Source organism: Montipora foliosa, chromosome 4 (genome assembly GCF_036669935.1).
Source record: "Montipora foliosa isolate CH-2021 chromosome 4, ASM3666993v2, whole genome shotgun sequence".
Taxonomy (NCBI): Eukaryota; Metazoa; Cnidaria; class Anthozoa; order Scleractinia; family Acroporidae; genus Montipora; species Montipora foliosa.
The window spans coordinates 16,064,580-16,077,948 of NC_090872.1; the positions used below are offsets into that span (position 1 = coordinate 16,064,580).

At 38.3% G+C, this 13,369-nt stretch overlaps 1 pseudogene; it reads left to right on the forward strand.

Annotated features, from left to right (window-relative positions):
• The first annotated feature begins 442 nt into the window (after window positions 1–442).
• The window catches only part of LOC138001052 (uncharacterized), a 23,596-nt pseudogene continuing 10,669 nt past the window's right edge, over window positions 443–13,369 (forward strand).

Sequence of the window (13,369 nt, forward strand, 5' to 3'; positions counted from 1 at the left end):
GGTAACGATCTTGGATATTTTAAAAGATATCACATCTACAAATGCTAAAAAAACAGTCTTGCAAAGCCAGGAAAAATTCAGCATCGCATCCGCTCAGAGATCAACATTTAACGACAGGTTAAGAGGAAAATGAGACGTCAGGAAGCGACATGCAGAGAGCAGCTGCCAGCTGACAGCAAAACTGAAACATTTTAATATTTGGAGATGTAAGGAAGGCGATATATCGAGAAAAAACTAATCTAATGTAAACTCGAATGTAATCCCTCCTTTAATGTAGCCCAAACCGTACGTGAGATACAAACGAAAATTGGTCGAAAAGGGCAGACGAGCACGGTTCTTTGTCAAAAGGATGTACGTAGTTGGATGTTTATTTACCGACGTGCCCAATAAATGACTGACACCAATATTGTGAAAGATAAATGAGAGGACAATCATTTCGGATTTGAAAATATCGCTTCGTCCTGGCATCGGATGCGTGTCATTCGTAATGATTTTGAACGCCTCTAACGTGCTTGCCCTAATGACACATATCCTGGTTCTTTCTACAACGTTTTCTTTAACAACAGGTAACATGGTTCACTCTCTGAAGTTAAAATGGTTGTAATGTTAAATTGGTCATAGTGCTGACGATGGAAACTTGAGCAATTTCGAGGAAAACGGGAAAGGTGCAAAATTGGAATGAGCTTCCTGTACGATTGTAATGGCACGCTCTTCTTCGTTATTAAGGCAGACTCGGTACTGCCAAAGCCATTGCTTAATTTCGTATAATTCTAGTTGGGTGTCATTTGCCTTAATCAAAAAATGTATTGTTACATGTTCTGTTCTAAGCCCCAACCCTACCCCACCCCCATTAGGGTGAAATATGATATACAGTATGTAGGCTCCTAAAACTAAAAGGGGAATAAAAAACGTTTGATTATTAAAAATAATTTGACATATTGACTTATTACTACAAATAGCTTGTCATTGCAAACATAGTTAATGCATGGAGATGGTTTTGGAACTCGACAAGTATTTTTGTTTCATGTTATGTCTGTATTTTTTGTCCTAGACGGTGCACAAAACACACCTTTTTTAAGAAGACAACCAATCAAATCTTTCGATTATATTTGCGAGCTTGAAACTTTAAATTTTCTAATTTGCGACCCCGTGCGAAGCGAAAACAAGAGTCACGGTCAATTCAACATCGATTGCGACAACATCATGATTGTTCTTGCTTTTGAAGGTTTTAAGGTTTCATAATCATTCCTCGATTCACTATGCAGCCTATGCTGTAAACAAAGTATTAGCTCTTAAAAGAGAGCCCGCCACTCTTTCAGTGAGTCTGGAACCTAAACAAAGAAAATATCCGTAATGACCTATGACCTATACTTTTCACGCGTTCTGCTTGGTCAACTTGGTGATTAGCAAGTACTATTCAGACTATTCAACTCCAAGAAGTTTTTGTCCTAGAGATATCCAGATTGTATAGTATTTAATTACTGAAACAGTTACCTCAGTGTGTCTAAACCTCGGTGGGTGATATATACTTCCATTTCGGTGAATGCTTGTTTAATTTAGAACTGAGAAGTTTATCAAGGCTACCCAAAACAGCTTGTTATTCTATTACCAATTGTGTGGACAGTTAAAGCTGTCTGATGTCATTTACGTTAAACGAGATCAATTTCGTATCTCCAGAGTCAAAACTGCATGAGATGATAAGACTTTGATGCCAAACTCTATTTAATCAGGGATACCTCACTTTCTCATCCATTCGTTGCTTTTAGACGTTCTGTTAACTTGTTGTCAACACCTGGCTCCGTGGTCATGCAAGCTTTTGAATGGCTCTAAGTCCTTCAATTGCTCCCGCCTCAAACAAATAAGTACTATCCTAATCGTAGTGACACTATACCTGTGTTTTTTTCCTTGCATCATTCAGAGACTCCAGTTTATGAACCAATAGGATGTTTTTTAGATCGTGGTATCTCACCTCGTCCTATGCCACTGCTTCTTAAAGATTTCCGTCCAGACATGAATTGGAATGACATAGCTTCTGTGATCGAGAAGTGTGCAAGTTTGGCGCATAAAAAAAGCCTCAGGTAAAACGGACTAATTTGTGATTGCTGCGCCTCTCTAAACCTTACTTCACTGGTATCCTTAAGAACCTGATTGCGCTGTGTGTAAATAAAGCTTGCAGGATTCGAAGCCGTGCGAGCTCTAAGTGATGGTATACGGTTGTTCTGATTAGAGTGCTAGGTCAACCTATTTTTAGCTGCACTTCTAAATACCCAACTCAGGTTAGTGTCCCGTCACTTGGAATTTTGCAGAATGATTTGTGAATATATTGTTGCCTTTAATGACTAAGTTGTTCCAGGAGAGCAATCAGCAAAGAACACATTTCATAACACAGGGCGTTAGAAATCGATAGAAATCGATAGAAATCGATCATCGGAAACTAATCGATTACTCGATATTACTCGATAATATTCGATAATTGTTCATCGATTAGCTAAAATAATCGATAAATATCGATAATCACAAGATTTGACTGGTTTACTCGGCCGAGAGAACAGGTCAACTCAGACTTAAGTAAGGGTTTTGTCTTACCGTAAAACCTTTCCCGTTCCTGGCCATTAAATCGATATAAATCGATGGAAATCGATTGAAATCGAACTGTAATTACCAAAGTCGATAAAATCACAAAAAAACTCTGCTATCGATTTTTATCGATTTTCGATATTAATCGATTAATCATTATCGAAAAATATCGATTACGATCGATTTCATCGAGTATCGAAATTATCGATTTGTAATGACAGGGCTGAAGTGACGTATGACAGGAGCGCATGAGTAGGAGCTTTCCTCTCCTATACAAGCCCTATGAGTCAACCTTTGCTCGTATCTTTCTATTTTTAGAACGCCATGAGTTCTTCGGCTCTGCACACACTGTTTAGAATGGCCAATCAGAATAAAGTTATTGTGGAACAAAGACAAAAGTAGCACAAACAATGTATGCAAATTGTGCAAATTGATGTAAATTGTTGTAAATGTGAGTTTCCTGTTGAAAGATTAGTTCTAAAAAATCGAAAGATAGGCGCAAAAGTTGACTCAAGGATATAATGCATTGGGAGGCTCCTAGTCATGGGCTCCTGCGTATGAGGCATGTGAAATACCGGTGAGCATTGCACAACTAGCACACGTACTGAGAAAATACAGACACTCAGCAAATTCTTAATACATTTGAATAGATCTTTTTTTCTCTCTTGAAATCAGCTACTTTGGGTTAAAATACTATGGCGAGTGTTGGTCTGGGGAAACTGCTGGCCAAACATATAGTCGTGACGGACCATCGGATTCCTGCATTAAAGGAGTGGGTCAGAGGTCAAGTTACTTTGTGTACAAATTTTTCGACTACGGAGACAAATGTAAGGATTTTATAAGAGTTCCTACCTGGTTAATTCACTTTGTTAATTTCATTTACAACAAAGGTAAAGAGCGATAATGTAGGTAATAATTATTTAAGTTTTAAATTTCAAACTGAACACGAGTGCTACTTTCGCATAGTCCACGGATAATTTGTTATCGTTATTTGCACAATGCCTTAAGCTGTGTCGTACCAAAGCTTCAGCATTCGGGCCCTCGCCGCCTATCGATCTCTCTACTCAGCACAAATCTCATAAAACACCTCTTTTACCCCACAAACATTTGCATAGGCATAGTTTTTTAATTCTCTTGGGACATCTTCATGTCCCAGGAGAAATTGCAAACAGTGATTGTGGTATTTGTGCAAGAACCCTTAAGGACCTAACCCTCACCGATCACAAGTCATCGTGTCACAAATAATATTCGCTACCAACCAACACTTAAGAAACGAAGAAGTTGACTGATGGCGAAATGTGCTAATGGCGAAATAAACTGTACCCAAATGAAAGAAGCAATAAAATGCGAATTAGTAAAAGTTAACTGTCGCAACTTTCAATCAGTGAGAATACGTTTTCGTTTCTGATGGAGAGAGAGTGGCGAGAGAGTAATGGCCAGTCCCTAAAAGCAGAAATGTAAACGAATTGCACTGCCGATTAACTCGGAAACGTATTCTCAGCAATCCCGCTTTCCATTGTTGTTACTCAGACACGTTTTTCTCTTTCAACCAGCTCCCGGTTGTAAGGGCACATGGAATGGTCAAAGCGGTAATTGTTTCTTGGTGATGGCAAACGACAGCTTAGCAACAAGGAATGAGATAACTGTCAACTGCCTCAAAAATGGAGGACATCCTGCGAAAGCGGGAAATAAAAATGTCATGCAGTTGGTCGAGCAGTTCTTGTACTTTCTGAAGATGAATGTGAAGTCAAGCTTTTTGCGATGTTTGGTTATTGGTGACGTAAATGCAAGCTCTTATTCAACACTACCTTCTATCAATGGGCTCTCCATCGGCAACGTCACACTTACATGCGCTGTGAGAGAAAGCAATAGTTGGAAAATACAACTATGCAACGGAAGTAATTGCCATCGTTTATGCATCGCTCCAAGAGGTATTTACATATCGATTTTTTTTCCTCAGGAAACTCTCCAGTGATTGTTAAAAGGGAACTGTCATGCTAAATTTTAAATTGTTGTTTTTAGGTCAAAACCTAAATCAGTACTTTAGCTCACACGTTCAGCATTCCTGACAACCCACTGAGAAGATATGAAATGTACTTTATGGCACAAAGAGCTCTGATTTGTATTGAATTTTTGGTGACGTTATGAAGACATTGTCTCCAAACTTGCAAAAACTGGCCAGTTTTTTCAAGTTTCATGCCCTTTCCATCCTCTCCATCCTTGGCCGCAAACAACAAAGAATAGCTTCATTGGTCTTCATTGATGCAAAGACGTCTTTTAGTGTTTTGAATTTTGACTAAAATATCGTGACACTGCCCCTTTAAGCTTGTTAAGCTAATAGCCCTTTTCACGGTTAGTTTTTCTGATTTGCATTACAATGTAATCTAACGTTGGTGCGAGGCAATTTCGGGTTAAAACTACAAAATAGCCCGAAATTGCCTCACATACATTCTAGATTACATTGTAATGCAAATGAGAAAAACTAACCTTGAAAAGGGCTATTGGTTGAATATGCTATGCTATGCTTATACATTTCATATCTTGGCCGTTATGAGAGATCAACACGCAGCACAAGACTTCGTACATGTACTAGACGCATGTCATCCGTCCATTCAGTTTACTATGGAGTTATCCTTGGATGGGAAATTTCCGTTTCTTAGTATTTTGTTGGAGAAACGAGGAAATCGAATAATGACCAGCGTACATAGGAAGCCCACTAATAAAGGACTCCTTCTACATTATCAAAGCCATCAAGACAACCGATACAAGAAATCGTTGTTAGTAACAATGATCCAGAGAGCCCACAGCCTCTCCTCGACTAATGAATGATCTGTTCAATAAAGAGTGCAATGAAATTAAAACTACTAGTTTCAAAAGCTGCAATACCCAACTGAGCTTATAGAAAATACCATCAAAAATTTCCAAAAATCTCTTAGCAATAGTTCTACCACCACTCGTGGTGTTCAAGATAGCTCGATCAGAATAGTAGAACAATCGTGACTGTCACTTAACCGCACTGAACCATTTCTTGATTTAATTTATACAACAATTTTTGTACTTATATGCGGCTTATAATTTATTCTTTCACTTGACAATGACATCTCGACGATGTCGAAACGTTGTGCTAACCTTTTAGCGTTTATCTTTTTGATTAATATAGTTTCAAAGTCTAAGTTTATTGATGTAACAGCCCTCTTGAATTTGTTTCGTCAATTTATTATTTCTTTGTCGCAAATTCTTATTTCAGAAATAAACCCAGCGACGGGAACATTCGTACAACTTGCTACAGATGCCTCCATAGTTGGCCATGTCATTAAAAGTTTACTTGTTTATGACATGGTTACTTGTGCGCGTGAATGCCTAATGTATATAAATTGTTTGTCCATTAATTACGAGTACAAAACGACGACCAGCCGAGAGTTCCGAGAATTGGGGATGATATGCGAGTTGAACGACGACACAAGTAGTGATGTGCCTATTCATCAACGTTTTGGCTTCAAGTATTACGAAAGATTTAACGCCAACTCCTTATATTATAGAGATAGATAGTCACTCAGGGATAGACAACAGAAAAAGAAAACATTTGCTTTTTATCATTTTCTGTCTCAACCAAAGAGGGAAGAAAGCGTCAAGAAATTAAAATTATAGGTACGGGTGCATGTGCGTCCTCAAAGTCCAGTAATCCGGTCAGTGGCAGAATTTATTTCTCCTGAATTTGTAAAGGTAAAAAGCACAAGTTTGGTCAAATAAAGCAAACAAAGCATTTCTTTCAATTTCATCTATTAAATGATTGATATATTAAAAGTAAATATATATTGGTAGCTTTGTGTACTTTTAAATATTGATGCCACGGCAACATTAGCATGACACAAACACCATAACAATCATTGAAACTGTTCCCTCTTATTCGAATTCTCTTTCCCCATCCTATAATAATAGCTCTACTAATTATCCAATATAAAAAAATACCGTAATACTCTTTGTTTGTCCCTCCAAAGGTTTGCATAAGCATTGTTTCCAGTTTCTGTTGGGACCATTATAAGTCCCAAGAGAAAACAAAATGGTATTTTTATATTGGCAGATTGGGTTTAGAGTTAGGGTAACAAATCAACTGAAATCAGAAAAAATCAGAAAAAGTCAAATGAAATCAAATCAAATCTTCATTTGTTTGCTACCAGTTGCTTTTACTTCTCCCTATTAATTTGCCGTGAAGATAAATAATATAATAAAGTTAAACATTTTTTCCTGTGTAACTTCAATTAATCAGTACCTACACTAAATCAATCGTTCTTAGGATTTATCACATTGATATGCTGAAAATCGTGGCTTGCACACAAGATTGTCCTTTGAGAAAGTTATTATCGTTTTTATTTCGACTCAAAGAAGGTCGGGAATGAAAACAACATTTCCAGTAGGTGCTATTCTGATCAGATTTCACTACGAGTCCCTAAAACTGACTTCCTCAGTGGCGCATAAGAAACCCCAACCCTAACCCGCCTAACCCTAACCCTTTGGCTCAAAGAAACCACCAAAATTTCCTGGAACAGATCATCTACTACTGTCTTAATTGTGAACGCACTTAAATTTGGGTCCTTGTTCCCTTATTTTGCTTTTAATTCAAAGAGGTTTCGTCTTAGTAAGACGTAACTGGAATCATTGTGAATTGAGATTTGTATTTACTTCGTCATCCAACTACTGGAGAAGATATTGGTCCAGTGTAGTACATTTCAGTTGTAACAGTAATCAATTCTTTTAAGCCATGTTGTTTCCCATTAAACTGCCAATGTTACATTTCAGTTCTTTTTATACAATAAAGTCTACTCTATCATATCCTCAGTGACTTTTGTAAAGAACCAATCAAACAGCGAACATTTTGTGAACAAATTGTCAATAGTACCCTGCCTGTCAATCCAGACACTGTTCGGTTTTTAATTAAATCTTATCTTGGTCTTACAAAATCTGAAGAAGTTTAGAGACACCTTATAAAAGCATTTTAAAAAGTCTAAACTGTAATTGTATTCTCAAATTTTGAAACTCAGCTTCCTTTATTTTACACGACATTGTTGGCCTTCATTCTGAAATAATTTACCTCCCATATTTGTTCATGACAAAACTGCGAGACCGCAAACAATAAAGTCATTGTAATAGGACGGAAACATTAATTACAAATAGCATTCAAATTTTAATGAAATTTCCCAACTAGAGTCTTGATTTTTTTGCTTACGTTCATTTTGCAAAGCGCTTCGGAACGTCTTCTGATTCTGAAAAAAAGTCGCACGTAATTCGTCAGTTTGCCGATCACGGATCATGTTTTCCATTTGCATTTTTAGAGCAAAAGCTTTCAAAGGTATGTACAATGTTTATTTGTCTTAAAAGTGCTGTTTCTGTTTTTGTGAATAAATTTGACGAACTTATATCTTAAATGAGTAATAGGATAGTTGTAAAAATGTTTAAAGTTTTTCGTTGATTACATGGGAGCCTAGTAACGAAAATTCGATTCGCCAGCAACCGACGCTAGCTTTTTTTTACAGAAAACCGTGAATCTTTTAGGAAGACCATTTACGGTTTAAGGAAGGAGTACTCATGCTTTGCATGGGTTCGATTAAGTCAATAACAGCTGTTAGAAGAAGTCTCTCCTTTGGAATATTTTTATTTATCGAAAGCTTCTGAAAACAGTGAAATGACCGGTGCTTTCTTAAACCTAAATGAATCTCTAAGAATGGCATTCACTCCAACAGAGAAATTGTACTGGGAAATAGTTCTTATCTTTTAATGGAAAATAAGATTAAAAAGGATGGGTAATATCTTGATGCCTCTATTTTAAAGGGGTAATAATCCGGGTCTAATACAATAAGAATTTGGAGAAGTATTCTATAATATTTTTGCCAAAGGCTGGGAATCTGTCATCCCGTCCGCAAATGTGAATGCCGTCTTTATATTATCTGTGTATAAATTTATAGTTACCAGTTTTCTACCAATTTCCTTTTTTTTTTCATTTGGGGAGTCTTCGAGTCTTATGATTTTCATTTGAGCTAAAACATTTTTACACTGCTTAATAAATGTTAAAATAGTTCGCGCCCTTTACGTTTCCTAACCATGATAATTCCTTTGCGCTCAATTCACACGTAGGTTTGTCAATAGGGAAGGGAATAGGAACGTTTCTGATCACTTCCGCGCATTATTTTTCACTTTTGTAATTAAATGTTTCTTTAGCAAGCTTGCACATTAATTTGCCTAACCATAACCCTGATTAACAGCTTGAAGGAATATGATCAGAAGGTTTGTTTGTAATCCAGTGCCCCCTGGAAGCACGGGATGGATTAACGTTTCATAATTGAAAAAGTGAATAGCAATCTTGGATAGCGGCTAAGGCCCCTCGACCCAATGACTTTGGTGGCGACATTTGGTTTTTTTGATACAAACCTCTTACTTTTCCAAAGCTAGCCGTAGTTCACATGACAACAACGCGATCTACATATTAAAGCACTAAATGTTTTTGCATATATACAAACTTATATCCTCTTGGGCAAGGTCACGTAAAATAGAGCTATGTGGTACCATGACGAATTCAGTAAAAATCGGTTGTTGTTTGGTTTTAATAACGGTGCTGATTTATCTTTCCCTTACTGTGACAAGGATCGAGCATGGAAGACCTTTGTTTCCTTTTTGGAGTAAAAGAGGCAAAATATACCGGGCGAGATATGGCAGCTGATATTTTATAAATTTCGCTGATAGTATGCTTTCAAAGAGCACAGATCAAAATAATTATTTAAATTAGTCCTTTTTGAACTCCCTTTCAGTAAATGCTTTTTCATTAACACATGAAAAGATCAATGGCTAGCACTGACAGTGCCAAGTTGCCAAAGGACATTTTTAATTTAAAAATTATTAGACAACGATCGTAAACTGAAGTCGTCTATAAATAAAGTTTGTCTGTTTTCTTTTTCAAGAAACCTACCCATTTTTGTTTTGCCATTGATTAGGGTTATCTTCACTGAACGGTTTTGTTTATGAATCTGATAAACCTTGCGGCAAAAAAACGGCCAACATTGAGGAAAATCGAGAATTTTTTATGCAAACGAAATTTAATATTTATCAGAGAACCCGGCGAGGGTTCGTCTAATAGCAGTATTAGCTTGGCGCCGTCACGTCCCATAAAAATACATTAGGTACTGTGGGCAAATTACATTAAAGACCGACTTAAGCAAGTGGTGCATGGTTTTCTCAGGAACGTGCATCCAGGCACCAAATTTGGAGCCAAATGAATTGCGTAGGTAGGGTTAACGAGCTATGAATATATACAACAGAAACGTAGCTGCAGCTGAATGGATTGCTTGTAACCGTTAAAGGAAAGTTGAACAAGTGACCAATAACGCTAGAATGACCTCCAAGAACGCTTTCAGTGGCGAAGGGGGTGGAGGTTTTGAGGTTTCTTAAATTACTTTTTCGCAGCTCATGGTCAACTAGCCCACGAACGTCAATTCAGTCAATTCCAGCAGTGCCCATTCCCCCCCCTCCCGGCTAACCCCCGGGCATTAGCATTTTTTTTTTAATGGGCAAATTCCCTGGGGTGAGGACACATAAGCTGTCTAAATGCCCCGGGGTGGGGACGAAGAAAGAGGGCAAATACCCCGCCCCCGGGATCGAAATAGCCGTATTCACGTCGGTGATCGTTTTTTGATAAACCAAATATAGTTCACCTTGTCGCTCTGAAGAATTAAGACATTTTAAATGATGATGAATCGTATTTTAAGCTCGCAAGATTTGTCTTGAAGATCGCATATCATTTGAACTCGCAAACCTTCTGTATTTTAACTCCATGAAAATTTTAAAAATTGCTAGGCTAGTTTTGAATGCGAAATGCGAAGTAGTCGTGTTTACGCAGTCTTCACGTCAGTGATTGTTTCGTGATATAAGTTCACCTCGTCGCTTTTATATATCATATGCTTACAAGTATAAATGAAGAAATACCTAAAATTGAGAAAGCATACCTTTAAAAACATCCACAAGTTTTTCGAGTCCGTGACGGACAAGCCAGTCTTTAACGAAGGCCTTGTCTTTTCCGATAAACTCTTTCATGTTAATTCGAAAACACGTGTGTCAAATGCCCGGGGATCGCCCCTGGGTAGGCTAATGCCCAGCCCCCGGGCCGTGATAAAATTGCGAATGCCCCACCCCCGGGACTGACAACTTGAGCAAATTCCCCGCGGTTGCCCGGGGAGGGGGGGATGGGCACCGCTGGAATTGATTGTTGCATTAAGTAGACGACCGCTGGAAATCACAGGTGGCCCAAACTCTGTGTTGTATTTTGAATTTAGAGGGCTAGTATGGCGAGTTTTAGTCGATACAAATCAGGAGGCTTAATAAATGAAATAAGGTGAAATAAGGTAATTTGATGCCATTCTGTCTATGCTATTTCGAGAGATATCCTCAACCGAAGACCTATCTCTAAAAGAGAGAAGGTAGAAAACGCTGATCACCAGTCGATTGGCCAAGCGAACCAAGAAATCGAGCCAAAAAATGTAGCCAAAATCCTTCAATCCGCCTCAAACTCGGCCAGCGATATGTTCGAAGATTTCTATCGAACATCTATTCAAGAAAATAATCTCGATATCCACTCTGCGAAGGAAAAATTGCCACAAAATTTCAATTTCGCCTAGTGTCAGCATCTTTGTGACGATCAGCCGAGCGCCCAAACGTGAGCTGGTGACAAGTCACCGCTCCCTTTATAGTACAAATCTTTCTCTCCACCCCTCCGCGGACTTGAGGAGTGTGAGCTTTCATTCAAGGAATTTTGTCAAGTCCGGGGAGTGGTAGAGGGAAAGATTTGTACTATAAAGAGAGACTTGTCACCAATTGATCGTTTGGGTTCACAGCTGATCGTCACGAGAATGATGACAGAAGGCGGAATTGAAATTTTGTGGCCATTTTTCCTTCGTAGAGTGGATATCGAGACTATTTTCTTGAACAGATGTTCGACAGAATCTTCGAATAAGTCGCTGGCCGAGTTTGAAGCGGATTGATTTCTCGGTTCGCTTGACCGATCGACTGGTGAGCGTTTCCTACCTCCTCTCGTCTTTTAGAGATAGAATCTTCGGTTGAGGATATTTTTCTCGAAATAGAGGACAGAATGGCACCAAATTACCAAAAAAACTATCCACCAAAAGACAAACAGACACAAGTAAGTACAACATAAGCTAAGTGTTTATTTCTTTTACTAAGCCTACTTGATTTGTATCGACCTAAAACTTGCCATGGAAGCTCTCTAATTTCGAAACACAACACAGAGCTTAGGCCACCTGTGCCGTAAATACGCCCTGCGTTCGCAGGTTAATGTACATGATTCTTATTCCAAGTTCTTTTGCACGTTATGGAGGGAAAAGATGTTTACTTATTGCAGCGCCTTTTTTTTCAATTTTCGGTGCCAAGTAAGACTTCTTTGTTCTTAAAAGGCCAATGCTAACATGTTTTTCCTCTGACACGCTGACGTTGACGGTCCATGTGAGAAAAAAAAACAATTCAAGTTGATCGTCCTCTTAAGACCAAAAATCTTTCTCATGTTTCAAATTTTCAATTCAGGAAAAAGTATTTTAAGGAAGAACGAATGATCGTTTTATAGAAGTTCCCTCCCTCCCTCAAAAACCTCCGGCAGTCAGCCACACCTGGACTATAACACATTTAAATTATTTTTAATAAATCATTACTAAGTGGAGGTGTTCAGCTGACGCTGAGCACGTAATTGGTTGGCATCACTGCTTTATTCACGTCGAATAATTTATTTAGGTGCTACGACTTCGACGTCCGTTTGGTTGTGAGTGTAGCAACTCAAAAAATACCGAGGTCTTCTTGAGCGCGGATCACAGTTAAAAAAAGTGGATTTAATAACCATTTTATTTCTTCGTAGCATGATTTACCACAAACGCACTCACATGATAATGAAAGTGTGTTTGTTTCACCTCCAGGCAGCCTGTTTTGGATCTTTTGTTTTATCTTCCCAGGCATCAGGTTAGCGATTTTTAAAGGGTGTGAAGTTTAGTTGGTGTACCTTTAAACGAGCTCAAACAAAAGGTCCCAGACTACTTCCTCTTTGAAGACGAATCTTTGCATTGTAGCTGTGTGAGTGACCGTTGCCTCATGCTTTTGCTCAGTTACTGTTTTCTTTAGACTTATTTGTGGTGTCAATTGCGGTTTGAAGCCAAATACTACCACTAGTCACGCTGATATGCAAGATCGATTGTCAAACTTAACAACAGAACCATGCCGGGATATTCACTTTTCAGATGTTTTTCTGGGCAACGTTCTACATGCTTCATCGGATTTCCTAGGTGACAAGAATATGCGGCTCTAATTCGGACATTATGACCTGAAAGATCACTTTCTGCTGATCAGGCTGTATCTATCCCCATTTAATGTCCTCAGAGAGGCAGACAAACGTCTGGTTTGTCCACCCCATGATTATACTGCTGGCAATTTCTGTAAATAAAGGAAGAGTAATTCGTCATTTAATTGCTATCACAATAACTGTCTGTTTACTATGAGCAGACGAAACAGAAACTACATGTATTTTGTAATTTATATATCCAGGCTCGAAATGACTCAAATACCCCCACATTTTAAAGGGCCCCCATCTGACAGTTTCAATTACTGAGAATGCAAAAAAACACTGGTAACTGCTTAATATTTATTCGGGATTCCCACTTTATACTCTTTAAATTTTTAAGGATCTGTTTCTAGTTCACAACAACGGATCCTCGAAGACCTTGCTCGCACAGCCACATGATTCGGATGCAAT